An 8,614-nucleotide genomic window follows, 5' to 3' on the forward strand; every position below is an offset into this window, starting at 1 on the left:
GATCTTCAACTATACTACAAAGCAATAGTAACAAAAACGACAAGGTATTGGCACCAAAAGAGACAGATAGATCAATGGTACAGAATAGAGGACATGGACACAAACCCAAAAAAATACAATTTTCCCATACTAGACAAAGGTGCCAAAAATATGCAATGGAGAAAAGATAGCCTCTTCAACAAATGGTGCTGGGAAAACTGGAAATCCATATGCAACAGAATGAAACTAAACTCCTATCTCTCACCCTGCACAAAAATCAACTCACAATGGTTCAAGGACCTTGAAATCAGACCAGAGACTCTGCATCTTATAGAAGAAAAAGTAGGTCCAAATCTTCACCTTGTTGGTTTAGGATCAGACTTCCTTAACAGGACTCCCATAGCACAAGAAATAAAAGCAAGAATCAATAACTGGGATAGATTCAAACTAAAAAGCTTTCTCTCAGCAAAGGAAACTATCAGCAATGCGAAGAGAGAGCCTACAGAGTGGGAAAACATCTTTGCCACTCATACTTCAGATAGAGCACTAATTTCCAGAATATATAAAGAACTCAAAAAACTCTACACCAAGAATACAAATAACCCAACCAACAAATGGGCTAAGGAAATGAACAGACACTTCACAGAAGAAGATGTACAAGCAATCAACAAATATATGAAAAAATGTTCACCATCTTTAGTAATAAGAGAAATGCAAATCAAAACTACCCTAAGATTCCACCTCACCCCAATTAGAATGGCGATTATCAAGAATACAAGCAACAATGGGTGTTGGAGAGGATGTGGGGAGAAAGGTACACTCATACATTGCTGGTGGGACTGCAAATTAGTGCAGCCACTCTGGAAAGCAGTATGGAGATTCCTTAGAAAACCTGGAATGGACCCTCCATTTGACCCAGCTATCCCACTCCTTGGCCTATACCCAAAGGACTTAAAATCAGCACACTACAGAGATACAGCCACATCAATGTTCATAGGTGCTCAATTCACAATAGCCAGATTGTGAAACCAACCTAGATGTCCTTCAATTGATGAATGGATAAAGAAACTGTGGTATATATATACAATGGAATATTACTCAGCTATAAAGAATGATAAAATTATGGCATTTGCAGGCAAATGGATGAAATTGGAGAATATCATGTTAAGTGAGATAAGCCAATCTCAAAAATCCAAAAGAGGAATGATCTCACTGATAAGCGGATGATGACATTTAATGGGGGGTAGGAGGGGGACAAGAATGGAGGAAGGAGAGACTGTATAGAGGGAAAAGAGAGGTGGGAGGGGTGGGGGGGAAGGAAAAAAATAACAGAATGAATCAAATATCATTACTCTATGTAAATATATGTATATGCAAATGGTATGCTGTTACTCCATGTAGAAACAGAAACAATGTGTATCCCATTTGTTTACAATAAAAATAAATTTAAAAAAAAAAAAGCCAAATTCTCTCCACATTTTGCCCATTTCTGGTCACTCTCAGAATGACAAATGGTCATTTCATATTTTACCCAGGATTCATCATTACTCTGTGGCAATGGCTTCTCTACCTTACCAGAACCAAAGACTACCATGGTATTCTGAACACTTGTCTACCACAGAGTGTGTCACGTTGTACAGAATCATGGTGTAATCGTGTCTCTCCCACTTGACTTATGTTCCCCTGCAGACTGGTGGATCGAACCCAGAACCTTGTGCCAGCTAAGCACGCACTGCACCACCAGCTACGTCCCCAGCCCTGTAGGCTCAAAATCCTTTACAACATGAGTCACTTTTGGGGACATTTTAATATCTATCACAGTAGAAGTGAGCCTAAGAAGACCAGCGAGTTTGACAACGGGGCTGGGACGCTCTTCCAGATGTCAAGAGGAACTCCCTCGGGCTTCTCAGATCAGCCACCTGAAGGGTGTCCTGAGCTTGAGCACTGCCCCTGTCTGGTCTAGCCTCGATGATTTTTAAATTCATTTTTAGTGATACAAATAAAAACCGGTGCTTTGGTTAGTCTTAGATTATGGATTAACAGGGCAAATAAGAAATAATGAGCCATTATTGCTTTTAATTTTTGTTTCATTATTAAAATGAACCTCCGACTTGAAACGGCAGGTGCAGGGCCCTGGCCCTCCTCGCTCTTGCAGGGGAGAACACGGAGGCAGAATCTCGGTTGAGCCCCGAGGGTCCCCTGGGAAAGCGCCAGGCATTCCCAGTCAGAGGAAGCCACAGACATGGCCGCACGCTGTCATGTGGTACCAATCAGTGTGTGACAAACGATGTTTCCTGATTGTCGAAGGAAATATAAACTGCAAGTGACACAGGACCCAGGACCTCGGACTCAGCGTACCCCTTGGACCTGGGCAGACTCTGCTGCCAGTCCGGGTGCCGTAGCCTTCCCCGAGGCGGGTGTGCAGGAGCGGCCTCTCCTGGCTCCAGCTGCCACTGTCCCTCCCTCCCTCCCTCAGGATGCTCAGTTGGCTGGTGGGCTTCGCCCCACCCTCTCGTCTCCTGGGCCGAACCTCGAGTTCCCCTGAGCTGGCGCTTGACAAGGATCTGGGTACTCTCCTTTTCATAGAGGAAGTTGCTCAAAGGCGATTCCGAAGCTGGGATTTTTAAGGAATCGATTGATTCAGGCTCTGACGTTCTCAGTGGCAACACAGCTGAACTGACCTGATGTAGCAGGGGACTCGCCTCCCACCCAGGTTGGTGGGCGTCTGGGCAGCACTGGGGCCCTCTGGGGTGCTGTCGGCTCTCCTCTGTGCTCAGAGCAGCGCCAGGGGAAGAGAACTGCTCTGCACATCATCGGAGCAAGCGCGGCCAGGCTCCCAGGCTGGGCTTGAGTTCCGTTCCCAGCCCTGGATCTGGGGTGGGACCAGCCCGAGGGCTGCGAGTTGGGTGAGGAGCATTCCCAGGGGAAAAGAGGAAGGAGGGCGGCTGTAAGGCAGACGGACTGGGGGGGGGCTTTTCGGGGCGAGCGTTGCGCCTTCGAGGCAGAGGCTGCAGAGGCCAGCGGCGTGGCCCCGGCTTCCTCAGACGCTGTGTCGAGGGAATCGGGTCCCGCACAGTGATGATGGGCTGGGAAAGAGGAGACGCTCGGAGGCAGTGGTCCCAGAGTGTGATTACAATGCTGCGCCTTGACAGCTTTCCTCTGGGACAAACACGGGGACATGTTGATGACCTTGTGCTGTGGGGCTGACATACCCCTCAGGGAGGCCAGGCCGTGGAGAGGAGGCTCTCCCGTGGCCTCTTTGCAGGAGAAACTCCCTGAGCAGGGTGGGCGAGTGGAGTCCACGCCGGCCACATCACTGCAGGCAGGAGAAGCCAGGCAGGAGCTTGTGCCTGGCGGGGTGAGCACCGGCCGCTCCCCCCACAGCCCGCGTCGCCTGTCAGCGTTCTGCGACAAGCCCCGCGGGGCTCCACCCGTCCCCAGGACTTCACTCACGCACCGGGAAAGCCCCAGCGGCTTCTCGCCTGGCACAGGTGAAAGATGGAGGCCGGCACCTGGCTAAAGGGCCCCATGCAGGACTCTGGCTTCATCCAGCTCACTTTGCTGGGCCTTCTGCAGTGGCCTCTCAGGGGCTGGCTCCTGGTGAGCAGGCAGCAGTGTCCCAGAACAGGTCTCAGCCTTCCTGTGGCCCTTCTTCCCGCTGGTCCTGCAGTTCCAAGAAGAAAGGGCTTCCTGGCCCTGAGGCTGCCCCAAGGGCTGCTATAGGTGGTGTGGCTCTTTGTAGAGGCCAGCACTGGACGCACCTCTGTCCCCACTCTGTGGTGACAGCTGGTCCTCCTGGAACCGGACACCTGCGTGCGCTTGCGTGGCTTCACTAGGTGGCAGCACATCCCTCCTTTAAGAGAGACTGAAAGGACGCGGTGAGGGGCTTCAGCTGGGAGACGCAAGCGTGGTGTGCACAGAAGGCAGGAGCCAGGTGTTCCGCCACAAGCCACCGCGCGGTGCTGGGGCCGCAGGTCACCTGCCGGGCTGTACATCGGTGGCACCGTGGCGCTTCTGCTTCAGCCGGGCGCCGGGAGGGCCTCCCTGGGCTCAGCTCGCTGGAGAAGCTCCAGGCAGCCGCTCCCCTCAGCGTGCGAGGCGCTGCTCTGCCCCTTCCTCCTTCTTCAGCGTGACCAGCTGGGTCTCTCCTCTGGCAGGGGGCTTTGCCAATCCTCAGACGTGCATACGCCCACTCCTCTCCCAGCGGCCCTCAAGGGACCACTGGTTCCCAGCCAGTTGGTCGTGACCAGGCGCATGGTCTCCGCAGACACCAGGCCCTCAGCAGGGAAACTCGTCCTGTGGGGTGGCTGCCCTGGGGCGGGGCGGGTGGTCGAGCAGGTCCAGGTCCTCGTGATGTGCGGGGACGTGTGGGGACACGGGCACAGCACTGCTGCAATTCTCTCGCCTGAGCACTCACTCTTTAAACTGGGGTGGCTCTCAAAGGCCAGGCTCCTTTAGGTTAAGTAGGCCTCAAGAGAATTGAATTGTGACTGGAAAAGGAGGTAATCTATCTAAAATATAATAAACATACATTATTTTATGGAGGCACACATATCCTAGCTTTCATATTAGGAAAGTTAACAGTAAACTCCACTATGATAATAAAATCAGTCTTTTCTCCAAATCTTCTTATTTTTGAAATAAACCTTTTTGTGAATCACTCTTATTAAAAAAAATTATTTTTAGGAAAAAAAAAATCTCAGGCTAGCAAACAGGGTCAGCTGCCCAGATCCCCTGGGTGCTTTCCCGCAGTCCTCTGACTCAGCCCCATCTTGTGTGTGCTTGGCGACACCCAGTGCCTGGGGACTCAGCCCCACCGGAACCCGCTGTGCACACACCTGGCCAGTGCAGGGCCACAGATGCCAGCCCTTGGCCTCCAGGAGGGGCTGGTGACACTCAGGCTCAGTCAGGCTGAGTCTGGGCCTCCCCTTCCCAGTGCTGCTGCCCCAGGCCCTGCTGATTTGTCTGGGAGCGGCTCCCTGGTAAGTCACTGGACCTTGATGTGCACTCTCTTGAGAAACCAAACAAGGACATTTTACATCCCTACAGCCTCTGATTCGTGATAGTGATAAGGATCAAAATGAAGTCATTTGTCAACATTGTGTAGAAGAATTTGGGGGTAGGCTTGGAACCTTCTCTTTCACATGCAGTGAAAGATCTTTAAACTTATAAACCCAGAAAAGTAATTCTGCTAAAAGTTCAATAAGGGAAGATGTCTCCATAGTCTCCAGGTTTTAAACTTCTGAAGGACGATTTCAAAAGCGAAGAACAGCTGCGGGTACGTCTAACAGAAACTGGGGCATTTGCAGAGGGTAGGAGGTGCCCAGAGGTCAGGGAGAAGCCAACCGGGTCACGCAGAGAAGAGGCGGCAGGGATCGAGCCGAGACTCGGGGCTGCAAGAGCCACCGTCCTTTGCAGGCGTGTCCCAAGTTCTTGAGTCCCGGCACCGCGCCAGGCACCAGGTGCAGAGCTCCGGCGGCTCAGCGAAGCAGCACTAGGGAGCCTCAGCGAGGGACCCAGGAGAGGCTACGTGCAGTCAGGGAGGTGAGAAGTGGGTGGGCGTCCTGAGGACGGGGCACAGGGGATGGAACTGGAGACAGGAAGGAACACCAGCATGGCTGGCTGACCTGGAAGGGCAGCAGGAGGACAAGGCTGGTGGCCCTGGCCAGCTCAGGCCTGCCCCCAGTGGTGCGAGGGACGCTGGAGGCTCTGGCCCGCGGACTGACATGCTGACTGGTTTTTAACAGGCCCCCCAGCTTGCTTTGTTGCATGTAGACTTCGGTGACAGGCAAGAACAAAGTAGGAAAGCTACTCAGGAGGTTCTGTGCCCACCCGCCTGGGAGACTGTGGCCTTGTTAAGCAAGCACAAGGGGTGGGCACCATGAAGGGACCGGCTTCCAGCAGTATTTTGGGACAGAATCCACTGACTTTGGTGATGACTGAACTCAGCGTGTAGGAGAGGCATCAAAGAAAGACGTTAACGAATAAGTCTTGCGCCCTGTGCTTAGTTCAATTTTGCAGACATTTGTTTTCTACTCTACGTCACTGGCTACATACGAGGCGCTGTACTAGCAAGATGCATTTCCTCCTGCCAAGAGCCTACATTCTGGAAAGAGAAACAGACATAGCAATAAGCACACATAACCCATGTCAAGACTAATGATCAGAGTATGCTCACGTTCTGAGGGTGGGGTTGCCACCGCCCCAGCCAGATGGTGATGGAAATGGTGTGACGCTGAACGCCGGCAGGCACAGGAGGTTGTCCTGAGCACCCAGGCTGGAGGAGGGGTGCTCCGGGAGAGGTCCCCGCCTTCTGGAGCCACAGGAGTGAAGCAGCACTGTCTTTGGAGCTAGCAGCAGACTGAACTGGCTGGGATGAGAGCAAGGTGAGAGGAGATGGGGGCTGGGTGGGGAGGATGATGGCGTCTCTGGGCCCTGCTCCTGCCTGGAGCTGGTCGGAAAGAGAGAGGGAGAGGTTTTGTGTGGTTTTGCATTTTGAGGCAAAGGTCTCACATATTACCAGGCTGGCCTCCAGCTCCTGGGCTCCAGTGACCTTCTGCCTCAACCTCCCTAGTCAATAGGACTACAGGTATGTTTACTGCGCCTGCTTCAGAAGGTTTATAGTAAGGGATTGTTGTGATCAGACTAGGTTTTATAAAGTGTCCGTCTGACGGCCATGCGGAGGTAGATAAGAGGAGAAGGGAGAGGCTGGAACACAGTTGGAAGTTACTGCAACCAAGGCAGCGAGCGGAGGGCACCGGGTAATCCCAATACAGCAGGAGGATCACAAGTTCAGGGCCGGCCTCTGCCACCTAGCAAGTCCTCAGCAATCTAGTGAGCCCCTCAGGGCTGGGATGTAGATCTGGGGTAAAGCACCCCTGAGCCAAGCCCCAGTACAAAAAAGAGAAAGAGCTGAGAGCCTGCATGGGGTCTAGCGCGGGGAGCAGAGGAGCAATCGAGGGAGGCCCAGGGATGAGCGAGGGAGAAAGCAGAGTCCGGCAGGTCAGGCAGATGCGGTCCCATTCATCAGGACCAGGGAGTCCCGAGAAAGTGAAGGCCATGGACGTGGGAGAAAGGGTGGGGTCCAGCTGGCATGTTGAGGTGGAGATGGATCTTCAGAGGGAGGTGGACACGCAGCCCCGGGAATAACTAGGGGCGGCTAGCCTGTAGCTATGGCTCTCGGAGCCCAAACATAATGGGGATATTTTAAGTTACAGGAACACATTCAAGTGTCAAAGGAGGGGCTTGAAGTGACAAGGGGGCCAGGAGAGGAGTCCTCAGGAACCCGGCCTTCAAGAGGAGCCAGCAGCCAGCAGTGAGAGGGCACAGTCACAGGCCACACCCCAACCAAAGGCAGCACCAGTGTCCGGTGGGAGCGGGAGGAGCCGGCAGGGGAGGCAGAAGCCACGCCAAGATCAGTTTGGAGCCTTGCACACATTCCTGCGTTGGGCAATGATGAGGTCACTGTTGATCAGACGCAGCAGCTTTTATGGTGGTGACAGGTGTGGGACGGGTAGAAATCCGATGACAGTGGCTCGTGGAGTGGGTAGGACAGGTGCGTAGATGTTCCTGCAGCAAAGGTGATGTCTTTTCCACTGGAAGCAAGACCATGTCCAGGCGGATGGGGGCTGGAGTGGACGGAATGTGTTATCTAATGCTGTGGCAGATGCTGGAAGCAGGTTAGTGTTCAGAGCACAGAGCGAAGGGACCAAGTGACACCAGCAAGCCAGGCAGGGAGTTTGAGGGAACACCCAGATAGGGGCCAGAGCCGGCGTCTGAGGCCGGGCTAGGGGAACAAGGGTGAGAGGCTAGGAGGGGAGCTGGTTGGCAGGTGTGCACGAAGGGCAGTCAGGGAGGAGCTGGTGGCTGCTGGGCCCCATCAGGAAGGAGTGGAACCAGTGGAGAAGCAGGAGGGCTGGCTGGAGGCCGCCGGGACGCAGGGTAGTCGGAGCTGGGAGACTGGCAGGCAGGGTGGTGTGTGTGTAAAGATTTCACAGAGAGGGCTCCGGGTGACATCTGGGCCTGGGACAGGATGGACTTGGGATGGGGTAAAACAGGCGCTCAGCATTAAGGTCAAGGTCCCAGGAGGCTGCAGTGTGGGAGGCACCAAAGCCACCCAGGATGATGGCAGAAGTTGGGCTCAAGGGAAGGGACACGCTAGAGATCCCTGGACCTGGGCAGGAGCCAGCAGATGACGTCACTGAGCAGAAGGGACTGAGAAAGCCCTGGAAGCCATGCCCAGGACTGCTTGTGGCGGGGCACGTGGGCACCAGGAGTGTGCCCTCAACTCCTCCCAGGCTGCCGCTCACGTGGGAGGGCTGCAGAGGCCCCCCAAGGCTGGGACAGTGGTGTGGACGGTGGTGTGTGGTGGCCCCAGGCAAGGAGAGGAGCTCGTCTTCACCAAGGACTTGTAAAGTCATGCGCTCCAGAAACCAAGGACAAGACTACCGCACTAAGGGTTTCCAGGGAATCACAAAAGACAGTTGTACTGACTGCACAGTATTTAATACGATCAGTTCTTAAATAAGAAGATAGGCGCATAAACAATTAAAATGAAATATATAATAAATAATCATTAAGTTATAAAGTACATAGTTTATATTAAAACTAAATTCTCAGAGGCAAATGTAAATAC

Source organism: Sciurus vulgaris, assembly GCF_902686455.1.
Source record: "Sciurus vulgaris genome assembly, chromosome: 9".
Classification (NCBI taxonomy): Eukaryota; Metazoa; Chordata; class Mammalia; order Rodentia; family Sciuridae; genus Sciurus; species Sciurus vulgaris.